Source organism: Heterocephalus glaber, unplaced genomic scaffold (genome assembly GCF_053883595.1).
Source record: "Heterocephalus glaber isolate CG9 unplaced genomic scaffold, H.glaber_assembly_v1.0 deba00001097, whole genome shotgun sequence".
In the NCBI taxonomy this organism is placed as follows: Eukaryota; Metazoa; Chordata; class Mammalia; order Rodentia; family Bathyergidae; genus Heterocephalus; species Heterocephalus glaber.
The window spans coordinates 462949-489552 of record NW_028258191.1 but is presented as its reverse complement, the minus strand read 5'-3'; the positions used below and the strand labels follow the sequence as shown (position 1 = coordinate 489552).

Below are 26604 nucleotides of genomic sequence, written 5' to 3'. Positions count from 1 at the left end.
GTGAGCATGCACCAGCTAGGAGAAGGAAGGCCCTAATTCAGTCTCTTTCACAACCTCTGATAATGTTTGAAACATGTCAAAAATCCCATTGTTCACTCATCACCTTCATAATTCCAGGTTGGCTTTGAATGCAGCCACATTATATGTTGATTGAAAACAGTTGTTCTCTCCTGAAGTGATTGATTGAATTTGTTGAACAGGTTGAATGTATCACACAAGCAAGTTTTGTGAACCATTCTGTAACACAAATGTATTTCCAGTAGTGACTTTTTCTGAGAGACATCTCCAGAGCGTCTTTTGTAGCCAAAAAACAAACCGACAATTTACCTTTAGTAAGCAATCTCACTTCTGTGTATAAGAAAGAATGTGTATGCTCTGTGTCCATCTTCTCACAGAGCTGTGCAAATACACGTGAGTTAAGGGTGTGTGCTTTGATGTGGTTGATAATTTTAATGACATCCTGCAAAAGAATTTCAGTTGACATTTCTTGGCTAGCCAGCATATCTCTATGGGTGACACAGTGAGTAACATAAAGTCATATTCAGAAGTGATCTCTTTGACCTGAGTAGTGAAACTAGAAAGCCATCCAGTGGTAGCAGCTACTCTTTCCATGCATATACTGACACAATTACCGATTCAGTTTTCCTCATATGTAATCATTCAGACTTGCATAGTTCTGTAGCTGTGGTGTTGGTTGGCAACAAAAGTGTATGTAACATAGCCTGATGTTCATCCTCCTGAAAAATATATCACAAAATCAAGCATTGTTACCTGTCAGCACTGGTAGACTGATCAACCTGGATTGTGTACCATGGTGATTCATTAATCCTCTCTAACAATTGTGCCTCAGTTTCCTTTTCTGTTTCATCAGTTCACCTAGTTATGGTATTAGTTAACAGAGGAACTTGTGGCACCTTTTGGACTGCAGCCTTTTCTAAAAATGCACAACAAATGTCCTTAGAAGCAAGCAGGATCAATTCTTCACCAATAGTAGAACTTTAGCCAGTTAATAGAGATTTTTGTCAGTGCAGACACGTTGACACATTAAAATGAAGTGATGACCTTCAATAATTGCTTCTATTCTTTGTGTTCATTTTTTTTCCTTTATAAAAAGACTCCAAATCCGTGTCTTTGAACGCAGGGTTGGTCTCTGTGGTGAAGCAGTTTGGAAGGTCTCACGGCTTTATTGGGTAGCTGGTCATCCCATCTTATAAAGCAGGCTTGAAGAATGTGAATTATCTGTTGCAATGAACTCTACGTAGGACTCCTGGTATTTTCTTTTAAAAGCAGCTTTCTTTTTGTTGGCAGTCAGAGTTTTCTAATGTCTCATAATTGGGCCCCTCTTCAAAACTCTCCAGTGTTGTTTGTTTTTTACTCATTTTGGCTAGGGTTAAATTTTGGGCTTACTAAAAAGTATGACTCAGACTAATGTACAATGTGAGAAAGAGGTGCAGATGGAAGTGGTAAATAAAAACTGGGCAGATCATGTGCAGACTAAAACAAGTATCAGATTCTGATTTAAAGTCTGCCACCAGATGCAGCTGTGTAATTAAAGTGCATCAACTCACTTGCCACTATAAAGCCTGTCACCAGAAGCAGCTTGTCACTTGCCACTCACTAATAGGGTCTGCATGCAATTAATTTATTATGGTCTCTGTGCAGTCAAACCTCTCTGCTAATGTTAATCTGTATTTGCAGCTGCTCCCCAGTGTTAGCATCACTGCCTGAGCTCCACCTCACATAATCAAGCATTAGATTTTTCATAAGGAGTGCATAATCTATATACTTCAGATTTGTAGTTTACAGTAGGATTTTGCTCCTATGAGAATCTAATGCAGCTGTTGATCTGACAGGAGGTGGAGCTCACATAGTAATTCCAGTAATGGGAGCTATAAATGCAAATGAAGCTATGACATACCACTCAACTTCCTGCTGTGTGGCTTGGTTCCTGTAGTTTAGGGACCTGGACTTGAAACTGATCTCAGATGTATATGAAATTTTAGTTGGATTTATCAATCTCTATGGTTTGTGCCTCTTGTTCAAAAGTTTTTGTGGGAAAGATAGAAAATAACATAGCTAATGATTGTAAGCTTATTTTTATATTTTTTGAGGGGATTACAATGACTTTCTATTTGTTCCCTCTATAAACTTTACAGTTAATGTGAGAAGATTAATAAAGAGGACATGATTGGATTTTCAATCTTTGAGGATGTATGTACTGCATTTTCTTTATTCATTAAAAATTTACCTTGTTTTTCAATACCCTACTTAAGCTATCTATTAAATATAGTTGAAAGATAAAAATAAGTGTTGGAAATTCTATGTTAAGTCATTAAAATGGTTGATGTCCATCCATCAAGGTCCAAGATAGTCAAGGAATAGTTATATGATGAAACATACTATTAAAATTTTTGTAGGAATTTTAATAGCATGAATAGTGATTTATGATTGTGACATGTGAAAGGGAAATAAAGTACAAACTTTTACACATTGGATGACCTCACTTATGCTTGAAAAGGAGCATAGAAAAAAGGAAGAAAATATATTACAATATGATTAGGATTTATTGTAGGCAACAGCATTATAGTTGAGTTTTTTCTGATTCTTCATGCTTTTGCATATCCCTCATAGTCCATATTGAGCACATTACAGTGAAATTGGAAAACAGTGTTGAATCATTTCTGTTACTTTTAAGGAGTCAGATTAATGAGGTGGTAAGGAAACTTTGAAAGGTGTTTATAAGTAAATGAGATACAGCTCTGAGTCTAGAGGTCAAGATGTTTAGTAAAAATTGATTTAGTGGCACAAAACCATTTACAACTGCAGTTATACATCAGTTACTGCAGCTATAAAGAGATCACTTGTTTAGCTTTTTCTTTTATATTTTACTGCTTTTGAAGGATTCATGAGCATAGATATCTCCAGTTGGGTGATTATTTTTCTTAAAGTACAAGCAAAATTCAGTGAGAAAAACAAAGATATTCCAGCAGTACAAACAGTCAAGCAGGGTGGTATAATAACCAAACACTGGCCTGTAAGATAACCAGGGTTATAACCACACATCTACCACTACTGTAGGAATAGCTGTGTGCACATTTTCAACGCTGTGAGACGTCAACATCATTATTCAGAACCTTTTTAGCAATACAATCTATTTCATTAGTTGTATTTTTTGGAATCTATATAAAGAAATCAGACAAAATTAGTTATATCCATAAAATTTTAGTTATATGCATATTCTATGATTTGACATTATTTGCTTTGAAAGCAGTGACATTTAATGAAGACAAAAATTTGTCATTAGAAGGAACATATACTTATGGTCACATCATCTTCTACATCTGATTTTATGTATTTTGTTTTAGATAATTAGTGTTTGTGGGCTAGGTTCTTTTGGTCTATGTAGTAGTGACCAAATGCTCACAGGAAATGAATTTCAAATGATAATAGCCTTTTAAAATGGTTTGACTGCTAAATCTCAGGATGCTCTGCATGGATTCTCTTCAGGGTGGTGTGTTAAAACTAATATTTGAATTGCTAATAATGTCTAACATTTGATTGTCCTTGTTATAAATCACAAAGTTAGATAAAAGGTATACCTGAAATTTAAAATGGTAATTCAGATGAGTTGTACTAGAGGTTAGGTAGAAACAATGATGTGTCAAGATTCAAAAGGCTTTAAAAATTAGAGTGATTATAGTAGTAAGAGTGACCATTGGAAAGCCATTGAAGGTTTAGGGGCTGAGGAGTAATAATTTTATGGCAAGCCTTTTAACATGAAAATTAATGTGTAAAGATGGAGGGCCGGGGATTTAGCTTAGTGGTTCCGGCGCCTGTCTCACAAGCGCAAGGTCCCAAGTTCAATCCCTGCTACCAAAAAAAAAAGAGAGAAGGAACTGGAGAAAATAACATTTATAGATTGTTACAGTAGTCCTGATGAAAGAGAAAATGACTAGAAACAAGGCATGTGCAGCAAGAACAGATCAGAAAATGAAAATAAAATCATTATGTTGGCAAGATGATAAAGCTTGGCGTGTAATGGATATGGATAAAGTGATCATATAACTTTTACGAAATAGAGTCAAACAGGGCATTATTGATAATTATTATACTATGTCAAAACATCAAATCATGCCCCATGAATGCAAGTGACCCTCAATGTCTATAGGTTCTGCATCCATGGAGTCAACCAACTAACAAAGATATTCAGGAAAAAATTGTATGCATTTTTTTCATGTCATTCCATAGACAATATAGGATAATAACAATTTATGTGGCATTTTCATTATATGAGATATCCTAAGAATAGAGATTATTTAAAATAAAGAAGATGGGCATCAGTTAATTGTAAATGCCAAGCTATTGTATTCACTGGCTAGAATATCTGTGGGTACCCATAGGAGGCCCTAGAACCAATCCCCTGCAGATACTGAGAGGTGGCTCTATATAACAATAATGTGTCAACCAAAATTATCATTAAAAATCCTCTTTTTTAAAAAGAATAAAAATTATTCTAGGGCTGATATGGGCAGGTTAGGAATTATAGAAACTAGATATGAGGAGCAAAAAAGAGGAAGGAGGCATAAAGCAGTTTTGAGCTTGCTATCTAGAATGACAGTAGAATAAAAACAGTAACAGAAAGAATAAGTACAACGGCATGATGTGAACTAATCTACACATTATGGGGTGGATTTTAATTGCTCAGTGTTATCTGGAAGTGGCACTTGGCAAAATACCATGAGAATGTAATTTGTATAGTCATGAAAAATGATATGGAGCTTTTAATCAAAAAAATAAAAAATAAACTTCCATATGATTCTGCAATCCCAAAACTGGGTCTATATCCAAAGGAAATGAAATCAGTATTTTGAAGAGGCCTCCACACCTTCATGTGTATTGCAGCACTGTTTGTGGTAGCCAAGAAATGAGAACAACTGAGCTGTCTGTCACTTGATGAATGTGGTAAAGAAAATGTGGTGTATGCATACACAATGGAACACTGTTCAGACACACACACACACACACCCTATCATTTGTGACAACATGGAAGCAACTGGGGATCATTATGTTAAATGAAGTGAGCCAGTGCTAGAAAGAAACCGTATGATCTCATTCGTGGAATCCTAAAGAGCTGATCCCATAGAAATTGAGAGTGATGGTTACGAGGGGCCGGGAAGAAAGGGTGGGACTGTGGAGTGGGAATGCTGGTGAGTGTGTGTGTGCTCAGGTGTGGTTAGGTAAAAGAAGTAAGTTCTGCTGCTCTGCTGCACAGTAGGGTGACTACAGATGATCATAATATAGTGTATGTGTATCTCCAAACAAGTAAAAGAAAGGATTTTTGACTATTTTTACCACAAAATGTAAATGAGTGGATTCATATGCTTATCCCAATTTGAACATTGTACAATATATGCATGTATCAGAATATCCCATGGTACCCTGTAAATAAGTACATTTTTATTTTTCTGTTAAAAAAGAAAAATGAACTCATAGTCATGTGAATAAGTTTGGTGAAAATCAATTATTGCTAATAGAAGAAAACCCACAAGCCTCTTTATCAAATTGGCAAAAGGATAACCAACATTTTTGCCTGCTCTTTACCTCAGTGACACAAATGGTAAAATGGCAATGTTATGTTCATCTGATTAAGAAATTGAACTGGTTTGTGCTGGTTAATCTTGATTTTTAGCTTGAGTGGATTAAGTGACTGCTGAGGATATGGATTGTGAGGGCACTACTCAGCAGTAGGCCAACCCACTGATGAGAGGCCTTCATGGCTGAAAGGGCTAATAGGAAGTGGGGCCTGGTTGGAGGAAGTGGATCATGGGGGGCATGATGTTGGAGATTATATTGGACCCATGGCCCATCTCTGATGCTTCTGTCCTTGCTCTTTGCTTCCTGTCTGCCTTGAGTTGAGTGGTTTTCTTCCACCTTGACCTTTTGCCATGATGTTGAAGCCAGCTAACCGTGGACTGAAACCTCTGAAATTGTAAACCCAAATAAACCTTTTTTCCCCTACATTGCAGGTATCAGGTATTTTGTCCCAGAAACAGGAAAGCTGATTAAAGAGGTTGCTCAGTCCACATAATTGTGACTCAATTGAAAGTTATGAGTCTAGAATTTTGTCTTAGAGTTTTGACTACTCAGTTTTACATTTCAGGTGATAACACAAGACAGTGACAAAAAGAATGATCACCAATAAAACTTTTTTTAAAAAGTTCATCAGAAATGGCAGGTTATTGGTTGAGCCAGATTGATATAATGGGGTATTATTCCCAAGAAGATTCCCAGGAATTTCTGAGTCCTTGGTCTTTTCTCTGGAAAAAATTTTAACTGCCTGTATGCTGTATAAAAGGTTCTACTATTTTACATTTATTGGAAAGATATGCCTCCAGATAAGAATAAAATTGGAGAACTGTAAATTAGTTTTATTCTACCTGATTTTTTTAGAAAATTAACTGTAAATGGAATATAGTGCCAAGAAAAATCGTAAGTCTGAAATTATGTCACTGGTAAATTCAGTACTGTAATTTGATTAGCATTATACCATATGAATATTATGCCCACCGTACTCTCAACAAGCTACTAAACATTCCTGGAACTTACCCTTTTTATGGCTACATATCAGATATATGTATATTTTGTTGTTGTTGTTGTTGTTGTTGTTTGTTTGTATGGTACCAGGCCCTTGCACTTGCAGGCAGGCATGGCACCACTGAGCTAAATCCCCAGCCCCCTCAGATACATTTTGATAATCATCTTTTAAAAATTTTCTTTAAAAAACTAAATACAGGCTATTAAATTACAATAAAATGTGTCCTAAACATGTTCTCTTTCTCAGTCCCATGGCTTGATCCCTTCTGTTTTCCTCCACTGAGAAGGCCTTTCCTCTTGTCCCACATGGCAATCTTCACCATATCCTTAAAAACTGAGCTTGACAGTCACTTTTGACAGCCTGGCCTGATATGGAAGATCATTCAGCACATCCTTCTCTGTTGCCATATCACAGAATTGTTGTTTGTTTTCAGCTGGCTGCTCAGGACTGCAAGGCTCTGGAAGACAGTCTATTCCATTCAACATGGTATACACTGGTGACATCAGTGAATACATTTATGGAATGTAAGCTTTGAGGTATTGCCATTTTTATTTATATTTAGCATGCAATTATTATGAAATGTTGTAAGTACTATATGCCTGGAATTGTCTTATTACTAGATAGATGTAATGAGGAAAAAACAAGGTGTCTTAGTAGCTTTTTCATTCTTAAATGTTTTTGAAATCACTTTGTTGGCTAAGAGACAGCCGGGCATGGTGGCTCATGCCTGCAATACCAGCACTCAGGAGGCTGAAGCAGAAAGACCACCTTAAGTTTGAGGCCAACCTGGGCTACAGAGTGGGTTCAAGGCCAGCCTGATCTACGTCGTGAGACCCTGTCTCAAAAGAAAAAAGAAATCAAAACACTGTTGGCTAGGAATTGGGCCTGCAGGTCAGCTAGTGTGTTTCTCCTTTGTTGCCTTCCCTACAGTCCAGTAACTTGCAAATTGATTATAGCGTCTTTCATTTTATAGTCCTGGGAACTGTGGTGAATAAGAAGTTTTACATTAAACAAAAGAGAAAATTGAAGCAAAGAGATTAGTTGACATGTTCTCCGTTGTGTTGCTAAATAGATACAAACTGAGCCATCTAGTTTAGTGCTCTGTATACTCTATTAATGCTGTTTTTAAAAACTAATTTTAAAGCTGGGTGTGGTGTTATATGCCCATCATCCCAGCACTGTGGGATGTTGAAAAGGGAGGATCCCAACTTTGAGCCACCTGGGTAACTCAGGAACTCAGCAAGACTTTGTCTCAAAATAAAAAATCTAAAAGGGCTGGGATGAGCCTCAGGGCAAATGTCCTACGTTCGATCCATAGTAAGGGGAAGAAAACCCTAATTTTAGTTTAACTCAGCCAGTTTGGTTAAAACTTCCCATTTTTTTGCCTGTTTTTTGAGAAGTGTCAGTTTTTTTTTAATGTGTGGTTTCTATTTTAAGGGAGACAGTTTGACTAATGACAACTCTGAAACCAAGTGAAATCAGATTATTAAGGTGCTCTACCTTAGATTAAACTAGCTTTTAACTTAAATTCAATAGTTTAAGTAAAATTAAATTTTTACTAAATTTAAACACTGCATTTATTTTTAAATTTATTCACATCTTTGTATTAGCCAATTTTCTAAAAGAAAATAAACAGTGTATTTACTAAAGATAGAGATGAGAAATTTAAAATGTTTAATGTTCTTATATAAATAAGTGGTATTAATATTTTGACTTCATTTCAATCTGTGTTATTTTGTTTTTTGTCTCTATTTTATGAGCACATGTTTGCAGAGCATAATGTTTATATTCCTTGAGTGGCCTTGGTAGATGTACATAACACATCTTAATTCCTTTTTTCCCCCTTTTCCTCCCTTCTTTTTCCCCTCCCTCCATCTCTTGATCCTCTTCCTATATGGGAAAGATCTATCTCTCTACTTCCTATTTTCATCTTTATTTTGCTGTTTATTTATAATTTGAGTTTCTCATATAAGAGAAACCATTGGCTATTTAAGCTTGTGTGTCTGATTTATTTCACTTAAAATTATGATGTCAAGGTGCATCCACTTTCCTTCAAATGACTCGAGTTTATCTTTCTTTATGGCAGAGTGGTATTGTACTTCATTATATGTAAATATCACATTTTCTTTATTCATTCATCTATTAATGGCCATATATGCTGTTTCCAAGATTTAGCTATTATGAATTGTGCTGCTATAAAACATGGGTATGCAATTAGTTTTTTGAGAAATCTCTATAATGATTTTTTTGTTGCTGTTACCGAAGATTGAACTCAGAACCTTGCACTTACGAGTCAGGCAGCAGCACCACTGAGCTAAATCCCTGGTCCCACTATTATTGATTTCCATAGTTTATATGCAAATAAACAAAGTAGAAGGGTTCATTTTTTCCCCACATCCTCACCAGCATTTGTTATTATTTGATTTCTTGATGATAGCCATCCTTTCTAGGGTAAGATGAAATCTCCGTGTTTTAATTTGCATTTCTCTACTGGCCAAAGATGTTGAACATTTGTTCATGTATTTATTGGCCGTTTTTACTTCTTCTGAGAAGTGTCTACTCATTTTACTTGCCCATCTTTTGATTGAGTCTTTTATTTTGGAGGGGTATAATTTTTTGTGTATACTTTATATATTCTAGATATTAGTCCTCAACCTGAGGAATAGCTGGCAAAAAATTTTCCCATTCTGCAGTCAAATGCTCTACCACTGAGCTATACCCCCTATTTTCCCTTTCTGTAGGTTGTCTTTTTCACTCTTTTGGTTGTTTATTCTGCTTTGCAAAAACTTTTTAATTTGATATGATCCCATTTGTTGATTCTTGTGATTATTTTCTGTGTAACCAAGGTTCTGTTCTGAAAGCCCTTGCCTGTGTTTATGACTTCAAGAGTTTTACCTATTTTATTTTCCAGCAGGCTAGGTATTTTTGTTTTAACATTTAGTTCTTCAATCTGTTTTGATCTTAGCTAAGTACATAGTGAGAGATACGGATCTAGATTCAGTCTTCTCCTGTGGGCCAAGCCTGAAGTTGGTCCTTTGCCTCCTGTCTAGTCGCTTTCTCCTCCATAGACTAGATAGTCAAACACACAGAGTCCGTTTGACTAGGATTGTAGACCCTGGATGGCACAGCCCCAGGAGACAGTTACATTATGTGTCCTTCTTCCTTGTTCCCTTTCTGTGCATGCCCAATCAGGAGACAATGACATTCAGCCTAGGCCACATAGCACTAGTTACCCTGCCATCTTTTCCTGTTTGTCTTACACTACAAATAAAGAACAGGCTGGACTCCAGGCAGCCATTAGCTCCCAACAGGCTATGGCTCCACCTGGTCCAGCTTTCAAGCATAATCTTGGTGTTTTTCATTTTTCTTCATCTTCCACCACTCTCCAGGCTTCAGACCCTATGCTGTGCAGGTCGTGGCAATCTTCTGCATGTGTATAGCCAGTTTTCCCAACATGATTTATTAAAGAAGGTATCAATATGTGTTTTTGGCCCTTATGTCAAAGATCAAACAGTTGAATGTGCTTGGAGTTGTTTCTGCATCCTCTGTTCTGTTTCATTGATCCTCTTTTCTGTTTTTGTGCTGGTACCTTGCTGTTTTTATTACTGTACCTTTGTAATATAACTGCAACTCTGGGATTATACCTACCACTGTGCTCTTGAATCCAGGATATTTACTATTCTGGCTTTCTTTTGTTCTTTAGGATTGTTTTCTCTATTTCTGTGAAAAATGCTGTTGGAGTTTTGATTGGGATTGTAGTAAATCTGTATATCAATTTTGGAAGTATGGCCATTTTGACTGCAGGTACTCCTCTAATGATCTATTGATTTAATGACTGTTTGGACTTAAGACCTGCTACTCAAATTTATGCACTGTTTTTTTTTTTTACAGTTCTGTACATCTTGTTTATGGAGACTTGATGTCTTTTTTGTACAATACAACTTGTTTATAGAGTACTGTAATTTTTGCTGATTGTACTGCATAGTATAGTACTATAGTTTTATGTTCTGTTATACATTACAGTACTGCATGTAAGAGTTTTGCAAATATAAGCAAACGCATCAAGTTGGAGTTTTCTGGGAGCGCTGCGCGGTAGGCCACTATGGCTGGGCCTAACTCGCCTCCTCCCTCAGATGAGGCAGGGCCACTCGTGGAACAAGGAACACACATCTTGTTTGCTTCCTCTCATGGACAAGGCAGGGCCCTGTGGGAGGAGAACAGGTGACAAGACAGTATGGTGAAGTAAGGCCTGGCCAAGAAGAGAACGTGCCTTCCTTCCTATCTGTTCCCCATAAAACTATCAAGTGTGAAGCCCCACAGAGATTAACCACTCTCTCTGTTCCAGTTACAGACCAGCCCCTTCCCCTTCCCCTACACTTCCATCTCTACCACTATAAATAAGCATGCTACAGTTGCCAGCCAGTCTTTTTCTCCCATCAGGAGGAAGGCTTCACCTGGCCTCAGCTTTTTGTATCTCTTTGTCTGTCTTTTCTTCATTCTCCACTGTTCTCCCTTTGTGGACTCTTCAGCCATGCAGGCCACAGCAGGAGTTTCCTTTGACTATTTCTTTGTTCTGAATATTGTAATGTACATACTATATACAATTCCTCATTTAGTAACCAATTCATTTAACGACTTATATTGGTTCTGCCTATCCAGGAACAGTGGATATCTTTCCATTTTCTGATGTTCTTTTTGATTTCCTTTTTTAGAGTACTGTACTTTTCACTGTTGAAGTGTTTCACCTCCTTAGTATGTTAATTCCTGATTATTTAAATTTTCTTGGTCCTATTGTGAATTGTATTTTTCCATAATTTCTTTTTCAGTGGGTTCATTATTGGTATACAGAAACACTATGGATTTTTCTGTATTGATTTTGTATCTTGCTACCTTACTAAATTTGATAATTCAAGGAGTCTTTTGTTGGACTTTTTGTGTCTTCTATGTAGAGAATCTTGTCATCTGCATATAATGATAATTTGACTTCTTCCTTTTCTATACATATCCTTTTTATTTCTTTTCCTTGCCTAACTGATTTTACCAATGTTTTGAGTGCAGTGCTGTGTTGAACAGGAGTGGTGATAGTGGGCATTCTTGTCTTGTTCCTGATTGTAGAGGGAAAACTTTCCATTTTTCCCCACTTAATATGATGTTTGCAGTAGGTGTATCTTAAATGACATTTATCAGATTGAGATAAGATCCTTCTGTACCTAGCTTCTTCATTGCTTCTTGGCCTTTTGGCTAAGATCAAGTGTATACCTATCTTCTTCAGTATTTTTTTTCATAAAAGGATGTTGGATTTTGTCAAAGACTTTCTCCATGTTTTGAGATGATGTGATTTTTGTCCTTGCTTCTGTTTATGTGATGGATTACATTTATTGCTTTATATATATTGAACCATCCTCACATCTCTGGGATAAAGCCTACTTGGTCGTGGTGTATGATCTTTTTGATGATTCATTGCATCCTGTTTGCCAGTATCCTGTTCAGAATTTTTACATCTATATTTATTAAAGGGATTTGTCTACAGTTCTTTTTAGTTGGATCTTTGTCTGGTTTTGGAATCAAGGTAATTGTAGCTTCTAAGTATGACTTTAGAAATACTCCTTCCTGGGAAGTAGGAGGGGTAGGGGAAAGGAAAGAAGGGAATGGAATTAATATGAGAAAATGGAAAAATGGAAACAAAGTCTTTGTAAATAGGGAGGGATGGAGGAGTGGAAGGGAGGGCAGGGGAAGGGGGAAAAATAAGAACCAAGAGAGATTATGTAAAGGTACAAATTTCCAATGATGAATGTCATTGTATTGTATGCCTAAAATGTACCAATGATTAAAATGAACAATTGATAATGTGAAAATAGGAAGAAAATGTCCAAAGAGTTAGGGGAAGTGGGAGGGGTAGGGGAAAGGTAAGAAGAGAAAGGAAAAATTATGAGAAATGGAAAAAATGGAAAAAAAGTCTTTGTAAATAGGGAAGAGAGTACAGGGAATGGGGAAAAAATAAGAACCAAGATACACCATGTAAAGGTACAAGTTCCCAATGAGAAATGTAAATGTACTGTATACCTAAAATGTACCAATAAAAGAATTTAAAAAAAAGAGAAATACTCCTTCCCTTTTGATCTCACTAAAGAGCTAGAAGAATATTGGTTTTTAGCTAACTCATATCACAGGAATATTGGTTTTTTTGTAGAATTTATCAGTGAATCCATCTGGACCTGGGCTTTTATTAATTGGTAGGTTTTTAATTATTCAATTTCATTGCCTATTATTAGATTTTTCAGGGTGTTTAAATCTTCTTGGTTTGGTTTTGGTAATTCGTATGTGTTTTGAAATGTATCCAGTTCTGCATTCTCCAATTTATTGGTACACAGGTTTGTGAAGTAGTTGTTAATAATCTTTTTGATTTCAGGAGTGTTCATTGTGATTTCACCTTTTTCATTTCTAACTGTATTGATTTGGATCTTTTCTTTCCTCTTTTTGGTTAGATTGGGTAAGGGTTTTTCTATTTTGTTTATTTTTTCAAAGACTCAACTCTTTGATACATTGATTTTTTTCCCCTCTCAATTTCATTGATTTCTGCTCTAGTCTTTGTAATATTCTTTCTTATACTAGCTTTAATTTTGGATTGTTCTTGTTTTCCTAGGACCTGGAGGTGCATCATTAGGTTATTTATTTGGGCTCATTCTATTGTTGTGATATGGGCATTCACAACTATAAACTTCCCCCTTAGGCCTGCTTTCGTTGTGCCCTATAAGTTCTGCTATGTTGTACTAGCTAGCATTATTGTTTAGTTCTAAAAATTGTCTTATTTCTTCCTGATTTCTTCTGCAATCCATTATTTATTTGAGAGTGTATTGTTTGGTTCCCAGGTATTTGCACAATTTCTGTATTTTCTTTTTGTCATTGATTTCTAATTTCATTGCACTATGGTCTGATAATATGCATGGTATAATCTCAAATTTTGGTATTTATTTAAGCTTTCTTTATTGGCTAGTATGTGGTTTATTTTGGAGAATATCCCATGAGCTGCTAAGAATAATGTGCATTCTGTTTTCATTGAATTGTGCACTCTGTAGAAATCTATTAAGTCCATTTGTTTGAAGGTTTTGTTCAACTCTGATATTTGTTTGTGGATTTTTTGCTAGTTGATCTATTTGTGGTAGTGGGGTATTGAGGTCCCCCACTATAATTGTGTTTATGTTTATCTACTTTTTTATGTCAAGTAGTACTAAGAATATATAAACTTTTTTCAGAGTATAAAAGAACTTAGAGTGATACCTTGGTTTACAAACTTAATTTGTTTTATGATTTTGGGGGAAATGGCTGCATTTAGGTCTGTGTGTGGAAGATGACTGTGGTCATTTGTCACCTGATGCTATTTGCAAACAGAAGCAAAATTTTGCCAAACGCTTTTATTTGTGAACTGAATTGTTTGCAAACAAGAGCTTTCATGAACTGAGGTATTACTGTACTTATTTTTATAGTTGGAAAATGAGACTCATAATACACTTATTTATAGCTTAATGGACTACTTTATTAATTTTTCCAGATAAGAACCTCCTCACATTAATTAAAGATGTGACATAGATTTATACATTTTACATGGTGAATATGGTTTTCATATATGTTATTATAATTTGATTACTTCACTAAGTTATTTGATGCAGACAAAATAATTTTCTGTCCTTTAAGATAAACATAGCTGGGCATGGTAGTGCACACCTATAATTCCAGACCTCAGGAGGCTAAGGCAGGAAGATTTCTGTGAGTTTGAGGCCAGTCTAGACTACATAGTGAGTTCAAGGCCAGCCTGGACCAAATCACAAGACTCTGTCTCAAAAATGCCAATCAATAAATCAATGAGTCCATCTATATAAAAGAAAAGTTCATATATGAATAAAGGTATTAAAGGAATGCCACCAAACAGTTAACCAGGAATAGAATTGTTGAAGTACAAGACTGCCTTTTATACCAGATATTAAAATTACTTGGTTATATGTATTAAATTTTATTCTTGTTTAATAATTTATTAGTTTACATCATTATAGTTAGTATCAAATTGATTAGAAACAGTATATTATACTTTTGATATTAACTTGGAACAGAAAGTACAAGTAATACATGTAATGAATATAACCACAAATAAACATGTTTCTTATAGTTTTTCAGTCTGACTTAAATCAATATTAATCATAATATGTTCTTTGAATACTAGACAACAATAGTTTAAACATTAGTAAGAAAGTATTAAAATTAAAATGACTCACTTTAAAAGGGGATTCAGGTATTTTATGCTAAATTTTCTGTTGATTTTACTTTGCTAACTGATGAGACTGTAAGAGTGATAACTTTACTGTTGTTGTACACAAGCAAGTATGTGGCTCTTAATGTGTAAAAAGGAACAAATGTAATGATTGTGGTCTTGTTCAAGGACAAATACTGATGATATCATTTCCACAGATGGCACAGTTATTCAGCTGTCCCTGTCAGTCTAGGAAGATAGCTCACTTAAAAAAAGACCATGAAGTAATTTGCAATTCAGGGACAGTATCTTTAAGGAAATGAGCTGGAAATCTACTGATTAAAATGAAAGGAAACACTGTGCTTTATTTTTTCTTTTTAACATTTTTGTTTCTTTAGTATGTATAACAGTTTGCATACCCCAGGTTGAGAACTTGGGAAAAGATGACTGTTAAGAAGTTTGCTTTTTGGAAAAATTCTTTTTTTTTTTTTTTATTAAATTCTTTTATTGGTACATTGTAGGTATACAACACAATTAAATTTCTCATTGGGAATTGTACCTTTACATAATGCATCTTGGTTCTTATTTTTTCCCCTTTCCTAGCCCTCCCTTCATGCCCTCCACCCTTCCCTATTTACAAAGACTTTATTTCCATTTTTTCCATTTCTCATCATTTTTCCTTTCCCTTCTTTACTTTCCCCTGACCCTCCCACTACCCCTACCCCTTTGGACCTTTTCTTCCTATTTTACATTATTGATTATTCATTCTAATCAATGGTACATTTTAGGTATACAATATAATGACATTCATCATTGGAAATTTGCACCTTTACATAGTCTCTCTTGGTTCTTATTTTTCACCCTTGCCCAGCCCTCCCTTCAACCCCTCCAGTCCTCCCTATTTACAAAGATTTTGTTCCTGTTTTTCCATTTTCTCATATTAATTCCATTCCCTTCTATCCTATCCCCTAGCCCTCCCACTTCCTTCCCCTTTGCCCCTTTTCTTCCTATTTCACATTACCTATTATACATTTAGTCCTTATTTACACTTTCAGTTTCTCACACCAGAGAAACTATTCGGTATTTATTCATGTGTGTCCTATTTATTTCACTTAAGAGTATCACCTCAATGTGCATCCACTTAGCTATAAATGTCTCTAATTTCTCATTTTTTTATGGCTGAGTAGTACTCCATTTTATAAAAAATACACTCCACATTTTCTTTATCCAGTCTCCAGTTGATGGGCATTTGGGCTGTTTCCAAGTTTTAACTATTACAAACTGTGCTGCTATGAACATGGGCACACATATATCACTGTGGTATGATTCTTTTAATTCTTTGGGGAAGATACCCAGCAGGGGAATAGCGGGGTCAAATGGGACTTCCAGTCCTAGTTCTTTGAGGTATCTCCATACTGATTTCCACAATGGTTGCACCAGTCTACACTCCCACCAGCAGTGGAGCAGGGTTCCTCTTTTCCCACAGCCCTTCCAGCATTTGTTATTGGTTGATTTCATGATAGCAGCCATTCTTTCTGGAGTGAAGTGGAATCTCAGTGTTGTTTTCATTTGCATCTCTCAAATGACCAGTGATGTTGAACATATTTTCATGTATTTATTTGCTATTTCTACTTCTTTGTATGAGAAATGTCTGTTCATTTCAGATGCCCATTTTTGGATTGGGTCTTTAAATTTGGGAGGTCTGATCTTTTTAAGTTCTTTATAGATTTGAGATAGTAGACCTTTGTCTGAGGAAGAGCAGGTGAAGATTTTTTCCCACATTGTGGGTTGTCTCTTCACACTGCTGGTGGTTTCTCTTGCTGTGCAGAAGCCTTTTAATAAGAAGAGATCCCATTTGTTGATTGTTTGTGCTAGTTCACGGGCAACTGAGGTTTTGTTCATAAAATCTGTTCCTACACCAATGTCTTCAAGGGTTCTACCTAACCTCTGTTTCAACTGGTTCAGAGTTTCTATTTTAATATTTAGATCTTTAATGCATTTTGATTTTAGTTTAGTGGATGGTGAGAGATACAGGTCTAGTTTTAATCTTTGGCAAGTTGAAGCCCAATTTTTCCAGCACCATTTATTAAAGAGGCTATCTTTCCTCCAGTGAGGGTTTTTGGCTCCTTTGTCGAAGATGAGATGGCTGAGTGTGTCTTGCATTGTTTCTGCATCTTCTAATCTGTTCCACTGGTCCTCAGATCTGTTTCTTTGCCAGTATCATGCTGTTTTGATCACAGTAGCTTTGTAGTATAGTTGCAGGTTGGGGATTGTGATACCCCCTGCCATGTCTCTTACCTAGAATTGCTTTTGCTATTCTGGGTCTCTTCTTGTTCCAAATGAATTTTTGGATTGTTTTCTTGAGTTCTATGAAGTATGCTGCTGGGATCTCAACTGGAATTGCATTAAATCTATATAGCAGTTTTGGAAGTATGGCCATTTTCACTCTATTAATCCTTCCTACCCAGGAGCAGGGGATGTCTGTCCATTTTCTGATATCATCTTCAATCTGTGTTTTCAGAGTGCCATAGTTTTCAGAGAAGAGGTCTTTGATTTCTTTCGTTAGGTTGATTCCTAGGTATTTCGGTTTTTTGGATGCTATTGTGAAAGGAATTATTTGCCCTATTTCTCTCTCAGTGAGTCTGTCATTCATGTAGAGGAAAGCTTTTCATTTTTGTGTGTTGACCTTGTAACCAGCTACTTGACTGAATTTGGTTATTAAGTCTAGAAGACTTTTGGTGGAGTTTTTGGGGTCCTCTATGTAGAGTATCATGTCATCTGCAAATAATGACAATTTGACTTCTTCATTTCCTATCTTTATTCCTTTTATTTCTTTCTCTTGTCTAATTGCCGTGGCTAATGTTTCCAAAACTATATTGAACAAGAGTGGTGATAGTGGACATCCTTGTCTTGCTCCTGATCTTAATGTGAAGGATTTCAGTTTTTGACCGTTTAATATGATATAGGCTGTTGGTTTTTCATAGATGGCTTCTATCAGTTTGAGGTAGAGACCATCTATTCCAATTTTTTGTAGGGTTTTTATCATAAATGCATGTTGGATTTTGTCAAATGCTTTTTCTGCATCTATGGAGATAATCATATGGTTTTTGTCCTTGGCTCAATTGATACAGTGTATTACATTGATTGATTTTCATATATTGAACCATCCGTTCATCCCTGGGATGAATCCCACTTGATCAGGGTGTATGATCTTCTTGATGATCTTCTGAATTCTGTTTGCCAGCATCTTATTAAGGATTTTTGCATCTATGTTCATTAGTGATATTGGCCTATAGTTTTCTTTTTCAGTTGGGTCTTTCTCTGCTTTGGGGATCAAGGTGATGCTTGCTTCCAGGAATGAATTTGGGAGTATTGCTTCCCTTTCAATTTCATTGAAGAGTTTAAACAGTAGTGGCAGCAGTTCCTCTCTAAATGTCTTGTAGAATTCTGCAGTGAAGCCATCAGGGCCCGGGCTCTTCTTAGTTGATAAGTTTTTAATTATGTTTTCAATTTCATTGGTTGATATTGGGCTGTTCAGAATTTTTAGGTCTTCTTCGTTCAACTTTGGTAATTCATATGTATCTAGGAATCTGTCCATTTCTTCTGTGTTTTCCATCTTATTGGTGTATAGGTTCTGGAAGTAGGTATTGATGATCCTCTGGATTTCTGTTGGGCCTGTTGTAATTTCACCCTTTTCATTCCTAATTGCATGGATTTGGGCCTTTTCTTTCCTTTTTCTGACAAGGTTGGCTAAAGGTTTGTCAATTTTTTCGAAGAAGCAACTCTTGGCTTCATTGATTTTTTTGTATCGTTCTCTTAGTCCCCATTGAATTGATTTCTCCTCTGATCTTTATAATTTCCTCCCTTGTATGAGCTTTGGGGTTGTCCTGCTCTTCTTTTTCTAGAAGCTTGAGGTTCAGCATCAGGTTGTTTAATTGGGCTCATTCTGTTTTCCTAATATGCATATTCACTGCTATGAATTTCCCTCATAAGACTGCTTTCATTGTGTCCCATAGATTCTGATATGTTGTATTGTCATTGTCATTTAATTGAAGGAACTGTCTGATTTCTTCTTTAATTTCCTCTGTGACCCATTGGTTATTCAGAAGTGTGTTGTTCAATTTCCACATGTTTGTGGAATTTTTTGAGTTTCTTTTGCTATGGATCTCCAATTTCATCGCACTATTATCTGATAATATACAGGGGATAACTTCAATTCCTTTGCACTTACTTAAACATGTTCTATGAGCGAGTATGTAGTCTATTTTGGAGAATGACCCATGTGCAGCTGAGAAGAATGTGTATTCTGATTTTGTGGGGTGGAACACTGTGTAAAAATCTGTTAAGTTCATTTGTTCAAGAGTTTGATTGAGTTCTATTATTTTGTTCCTGTTTTTTGTCTAGTTGATCTATCAATTTGTGACAGTAGAGTATTGAGGTTCCCAACTACTATTGTATTAGTGCTTATATGATTTTTCATGTCCATTAGTATTTGTTTTATATAGTTGGGCACACTAGTGTTTACAAGGATGTAGTGTCCTTCTTTGCCTCTCTTAATCAGTGTTGGTTTGAAATCCACTTGATCTGCAAAGAGGATAGCTACTCCTGCTTTTTTGGGGGTTCCAGTCACATGAAGTATTGTTTTCCACCCTTTAACTTTCAATCTATGAGTTTCTTTTTGAATTAAGTGTGTTTCTTGTATGCAGCATATTGCTGGATTTTGCTTCTTGACCCATTCTGCCAGTCTATTTCTTTTAGTTGGTGAATTGAGACCATTGACATTGATGGTTATAACTGAAACGTATTGACTTATCCTTGTCATGACTTTTTCCTTTTGTTGGATTCTCTTCCTTTGCATTTAGTTTCTTGTCATGCCCAATGGATTCATTCTGCTGGTCTTCGTGCGATTATGATCCTTTTTGTTTTCTCCTAGGATATTGTCTAAAATTTTTTGGAGTGCTGGTTTGGTATTCATGAAATTCCTAAGGTGCTCTTTGTCATGAAAGTATCTTATTTCTCTATCAATTTTGAAAGATAATTTTGCAGGGTCCATCAATCTGGGTTGGAGGCTGTTTTCTTTTAGGGCTTGGAATATGTCACTCCAAGCTCTTCTTCCCTTGAGGTTTTGCATTGAGAAGTCTGCTGTGATTCTGATGGGCTTTCCTTTGTGTGTGATTTGTTTCTTTTCTCTCATTGCTTTTAGAATTTTGTTCTTTTGGGTTTCTAGAATGTTAACTATTATATGTCTATGTATAGATTTTTTTTTTTATCACAGAAATTTGGGGTCCTATATCCCTCACTTATCTGTATGTCAAGTTCTTTTCCCCTATTTGGGAAGATTTCTGCCATCATTTCCATGAACAGTTTTTTCTTACGTTGTTTGCACTCTCTTCTGTTTCTTCCTTGACTCTGATCAGTCTGATGTTATTCTTCTTTGCATTGTCTAGCAGTTGCTGGATTGATTTCTTGTGGTCACTTACTATTTTAAAGCAATTTTTCTTTTCCTGGTCACTAATTGCGATCTTATTTTCTATATCTGAAATTCTACCCTTGCCTTGGCTCATTCTGGTGCATAAACTTTCAGTGGAGTTTTTAATCTCCTGGAAATCTGTTTGCATCTGTTTTATGGATTCCATTTGTTTCCTATGTTGGGATTCCATCCTGTTCCTCAGATCCTCTATTTTTTTATCTGTGTCTTCTCTAGATTTATTAATCATGTCTTGTACTATGGTCACAGTCTCTGCTGTTATCTGAGAAATTATTTCTGATTTCATTTTTTCCAGGTCCTGTTTCATTTCCACTTTAGGGAGTCCAGGTGGTTGAATGTTAGATTGTTCCATCTCATTTCCCTTTGGGGTTGCCTTCGGTGATCTGGAAGTCTGGTTTTGAGACTTATTTCTCATTTCATCAGATGCAGCATGCTGTGTCTTTGTTGAGGTAACTTTTTGTTCACCCAAGGGTCTTGAATTCTCAGCAAGCCACCAAGAAGCCTTTACTCTCCTGCTCACCAGTGCACCAATTCCTGGGTTCAGAGTGGTGGCCTTCTGGATCCCTGAGCTGACCTGTTGTCTGGGCAGGCTTCTGGCTGGGGCCTGTGCACACTTGGTATGGTATCTAGGGGTGCCTTCTTCTGGGGCCCCTATGTAGCTGTTGTCTTGGAGGGCCTTTGGCTGGGGCCTGTGCCCCCCAGTTCCTGTTGTCTGCACTGGCTTTGGCTATGGTCTCCATGCACTTATCAATGGTATCGCGGCGAGCCTCTGGGTATTGCTTGTGCAACTGTGTAGCTCTTTTCTGGGTGGGCCTTTGGCTTGGGCAGGTGTGTAGGAGCCTCTGAGGTCAGGGCAGAGCTCTGACTGGGATCCAGCTGCAGCCATGCTGGTCTGGGCCACAGCTGCTCCCCCAGATCCCCGCACACATAGAGATGGAATGGCGGGCCTATGCTTCCTTCTTGATTCCACCTTGTTACTTCCTTCTCCTTAACTAAGCATCTTGAGGAACCATTGTATTAGAGTGTTTCTGAAACTTGAGTATGTACAAACTGTATTTGTAGGACTTTGATCTGTTCTTTGCACCCTATGTGAAACTTGAAACTATAAAAGTTTATAAGAAAACATAGAAGAATATCTTTGTGACCTTGGATGAGGTAAATGAAAAAATAAGCCACATGTTTGGAAAAATGATATTTGTCAGTTGCATATCTTATAGAGAGCTTGTATCCAGAATGTTATGAACTCAAACTCAGTAATAACAAACAATCCAATTGCAAAATAGGTAAAGATCTAAATAGATATTTCACCAAGGTAGACATGCAGATGAAAAATAAGAATATGAAGAGATGCTCAATAGCATTATCAGTAAGCCAATACAATTAAAACCACAGGAGATACCACTACATACACACACTTAATAATTCAAAACTGGAGCAACCCAAATGTCACTTAGCAGATGGCATGCCTTAAAAAATTGTGTTAGTATACATACAATGAAATATTTCTCAGAAAAGGACAAACTATGATATACACAAAAACATGCATGTATACCAAATTATTATGCTGAGTGTAAGCCAAACAAAAATGACTACATACTGAATAATTCCATTTATGTAACATTCTACAAATTGCCAAGTAATCTGTAGTGACGAAAAGCAGATTAGTGGTTGTCTGTGGATGGGAGACGGAGTTAGGCCTAAGAGGAAGCATTCTGGGATGATGAATATATTCATTATTTTTATTATAATGACAGTTTCATGAGTGTCTACGTACCTCAAACTTACCAAATTATATCCTTAAATATGTGAAATTTATTATGTCAGTTATACCCTAACAAAGACATTTATTTATTGGTTTGTTTGCTGGAAGACTACATGATGTTTAATTTCATTCATATGACAGTTTTGGAAGGGCAACAGTAGAGGGACAGAGAACATCTAAGTGATTACCAGAAGCTGGGCATTGCAGTATTTTTGGTGATGAACTTTTTTCTTCTGTATTATGATTATAGTGATTGCATTTCTATAAATGTTTGTCAAAATTCACAGGAATGTACACTTGAAAGGGTAAATTTTACTGTATGCAAATTATATCTTAATTTCAAAAAATGGAAAAATAATCAAATAATTCTATTAACAAGTTTTTATTAAATTTCCATGTAATAGTACATATATAAAACCAAGCATATTTTATTCATAAATCAGATTTATTGATTATACATTTAAACTAAAACACATTTATAAATCAAAATTTTAAAACTATAAACTCAATATCATTCAAATAAACAGCCTTTATTTAATAAGATGGGCAATGTTATTTTGCTGAAAGACTTGTGCATATGGAGTCTTCCTTGGAACTACCACATAGCCACCCAACACCTAGCACAGAGTGAAGCTTTCTCTAAAATCATGTTATGGCTTGTGTAGGTTTCCCCTCAACTCCTTAGACAGTCATAGGTAAGCTTTTGGGAGGTGGCTGGATCTAGAGTGTGTGATGGGAAGATTAAATGTGTGATGCTGGGATTAAGGGTGTGTGATTACTAAATTAGCCCACTGATTGGTTTGGCATAGTTTTGTGTGGATAATGGGAAGGCCCACCATGGGTGTGAGTGCTACCTGCCCTAAGGGTGTGTAGCCTGCATAGACTATAAGGGACAGAAAGAGAGATGCTGCTATTGCTTGCTGCTTGCTGCTTGCTACTTCACTGCTTTGCTGCCTTCTGCCTTCCATAAACTGTTTCTCCTCTGTGATGCCCTTCTGCCATGCCACCCTTCCTTGGAGCCAGCCAACTGTGGACTGAGACTTCTACAGACTGTGAGCCAAAATAAACCTTTCTTCCTGGATGTTGGGTATTTTAATTAGCAATGAGAACAGTAACTAAGACAAGTCCCATCTTTGCTCCTGGATGATCCTTCTTATAACTCTTCCCTGTCTCCTGGGTCTTCACTGCCCCCTCCCCTTCCTGTTTCCAGCTCCAATTATATCTTAGCCTCGAGCATCAGTCACAAGTCATTTTCTGCTCCTGTTAGATAAAAGGGGAGCTTCTGATCCTAAAAACGGAAAAGGAGGAAAAGAATGGAAGCTGCCACATGGGACTGACTTAAGAATAGAAAATCTGGAAAACAAACTGGGCAAGTCACAGGCCCACAGAGTCAGCCTCTCCTATTGCTGAGAACATGTCTCCGTCACAGTGCCAAGAACCCTTCTGTGACCTCAGCCTTCCTTTGAGGCTCAGATTTGAAAGGGCAGGGAGTTGGAAAACCCTCTCACCCTTTGCAGTCTGTGATCCATGATCTCATGAATGTTTGCATCCTTGGTGCCTTCCAGTACCTGACATACATCCACTAATAATTCATAGTAAATGAGCAAATGAACAGACCAAGAAAATTCATTCCATTGAGTAGTACATGATTAAGTGGTACCACCTAATTTTTGCCTTAATTAATTTATCTGTGGGTGTGACAGTGGCATCTGATTTGTGCACCTGCTTAATAATACACAATTGATAGTTGTTTTTCTTCGATGTTCTGTCATCTGGAGGAGGTTTTGCGAGCTAATCTCCACACAGCTTTCTATCCAGCTTGTCTTACTGAAATGCTTCAGAATACTACGTGATTTTAGAATATAATATTTAGATTCTGCAATCTTGGTTAAGTTAGCAAATTTCTCTGAGATTCAATTTCTTCAACAGTAAAATGGAGATACTAATAGAACATCACAACGCTGATATAAGGATTAAAAGAGTCTATACAGGTGAAGTGCTTGAAACAGAATGCCACATATATTGACTATACTTCCTTCTCCTGTTGCTACTACTCTCCCTACCAGCACAGCCTTTGAAATATTTTGCTTTCTAATTCCCATGCTGGTGTGGTGATACAGCCTTGCCTAGCTGGAGAAAGTATTGTAAACTCATGCCTTTCTGCCTTGCATTCACTTGGGAGAACGCAACAACTTTCCATCCTGATTAATTTTACCTGGGATCCTCATAAGAGAATATTTCTTTTAAAGAATTGTTATATAAAATAAATTTGAGTGACTTACCAATTCCTGGGGACAAAAAGGATTGTCCTCTAGAGAAAATGGCAATATATTCTCAAAAGGAAAAATGGCACTAAATTAGAATGCCTTTTAATCATATCATTTCTACAGAATTTGTTCTTGAATGTAGAACTCTAGGTGAAAAGTGGCTTTCAAAAAGAGAGAGGGGGTACTTGTCCAGAGCAATGCTGCTCAATGGAAATGTGATGTGAGCGACATATGTAATTTTCAGTTGTTTACTAGCCACATGAAAGCATGTAAAAGAAATTATAAAGTTCATTTTAGTAATAAAGTTTACTTAATTTTGATAGCATTTTATTTATCCAGTGCTATAGTTTGGATCTTAAGTCCCCCAAAGCTGATGTGTAAAAGGTATGGTTCCCTATGTGGTGGTATTGGGAGGAAATGGAAACCTTTAAAAGGTGGAGCCTGGGGGGTGGTCTTGTGATCGTCACTGAGGGCAGGGGTATTAGGACCCTGGCCCCTCCTCCTCATTTCTCTTTCACATCTCAGCCTTGAGGTGAACAACTGCACTCCATCATGCATTCCTTGCTATGATGTGCTTGCTGCCCTGCTTTGGGCCCAAGAGCAATGGGGCCAACTGATTCTGTTCTAAAACTGTTAGCCAAAAGAAACCTTTCCTCCTTAAAAGTTGCTGATATCGAATATTTGTTATAGTAACAGAAAGCAAACACACCCAGTATATCCAAGATGTTATAACTGCAACATGTAATCAACATAAAAAGTATTAATGAGGTATTGTACATTTTTTTGTATTAAGTCATCCATTTGAATCAGCCATATTTCAAGTGCTCAATAGATACATGTGGTGATACTAGACTCCTGTACTGGATAGTGCAGGTCTGGAGGACACTTAAGGTTTAATCGGTACTAGCTGTTGATGATGATGATGATGATGAATGCTTCAGAGGAAAAAAGTTATTTGTTTTATTCATTTTTGAGAGCTGTGGCCAAGTTGATAGGGTAACTGAGCCTTCATTCCCTTGCTAGCACCTGAAACAACGGGAAGATTTAAAGTGCCCTGGGTGGATAAGAAAGGGCTCTGAACTGGGAGCAAGGTGGACACATCTGCAAAAGCCCCTGCCCTGCTGACACCCACAAAGATAGCGGGAAGCAGGGGATGCCAAAAGAGTACCAGGCCATTGCACAGTGGGAGGTGGTAGTGGGCAGCAGGCTTCCTAGGAAGGCTTCTGCCCTCTGAGGCTAGCAGAATGGCACTGCCAGACACCATGGAAGAGCTGTAAGCAATGTGCTCCTCTTGGGATTTGCTGGTTGCAGAGTGTATGACTTATCCTGTTTGTGCTGCTGTAACAAAATATCAAGTGTAAAACAACAACTGAAATATACTTCTCATGTGGAATTTGTGGAGGCTGGACAGCTTAAGGTGCCAGCAGCTTTGATGTCTGGTGAGGGCCTTGTCCTTCAAACCCTTGTATTAGGGCCATTCATGAGGGCTTTGCCCTTATGACTTCATCATTTCTCTAAAGGCCTCATCTCACAGCACTGTAACACTAGTAATTCAGTTTCAACCTTAGCAGTCTGTAAATCAGATTTTTTAAAAAAGTGGTTATAATTTTTTCTCATTTTTAAAATTGTACACATTTAGGAGATACAATGTGATAATTTGATATAAGTATACAATATGTGATGATCAAATTCCAGTTCTTGTCATTTCCATCTTCTAAAACATTTATTGTTTCTTTGTATTAGGAACCTTTGAACTCCTTTCTATAATTCTTTTTTTTTTTTTTTTGGTACCAGGGATCGAACTCTGGTCCTTGTGCTTGCAAGGCAGGCGGCGGAACCACTGAGCTAAATCCCCGGCCCTTCCTTTCTATAATTCTTTATAAAAATGTAATAATTATTATAAACCACAGCCTCCCTACTGTGCTATAGAATATATAGTTCTAGAATGTATTCCTTTTAGCTGACTGTATTTGGTACCCTTTATCTGGTGGATTTCTTTTCTTCCTGTGAAACTTGCAGCTAATGTGTGGCGAGCTTGCTCCCCATTTGAAATATTGGAGCTAGCCAGTTAGGCTGTATACTAAATGAATCTACTCTAGGTTTTTGCAATGGAATTGTCTCAAGCTAGATTGTATATTAAATGAGTTTGCTCCATGTTTTTGGGTTGAATTTGTCTCCTAATGGCTTTAGATACGAGCCATTTACTATATGGTATTCACTATATAGTATCCATGGCACAGTGCTTGGGAG

The 26604-nt window shown here is 36.8% G+C and overlaps 1 protein-coding gene across 3 annotated transcripts in view; it reads left to right on the top strand.

Moving 5' to 3' along the window:
- Arl5a (ARF like GTPase 5A) overlaps window positions 1-26604 on the top strand; it is a 101511-nt gene that overhangs the window by 37563 nt on the left and 37344 nt on the right. For all 3 annotated transcript variants that reach the window (XR_015450816.1, XR_015450815.1, XR_015450818.1), the window contains exon 8: window positions 7029-7131. The gene's annotated coding sequence lies outside the window, so the exon portion shown is untranslated. The remainder of the gene's footprint in view (window positions 1-7028; window positions 7132-26604) is intronic.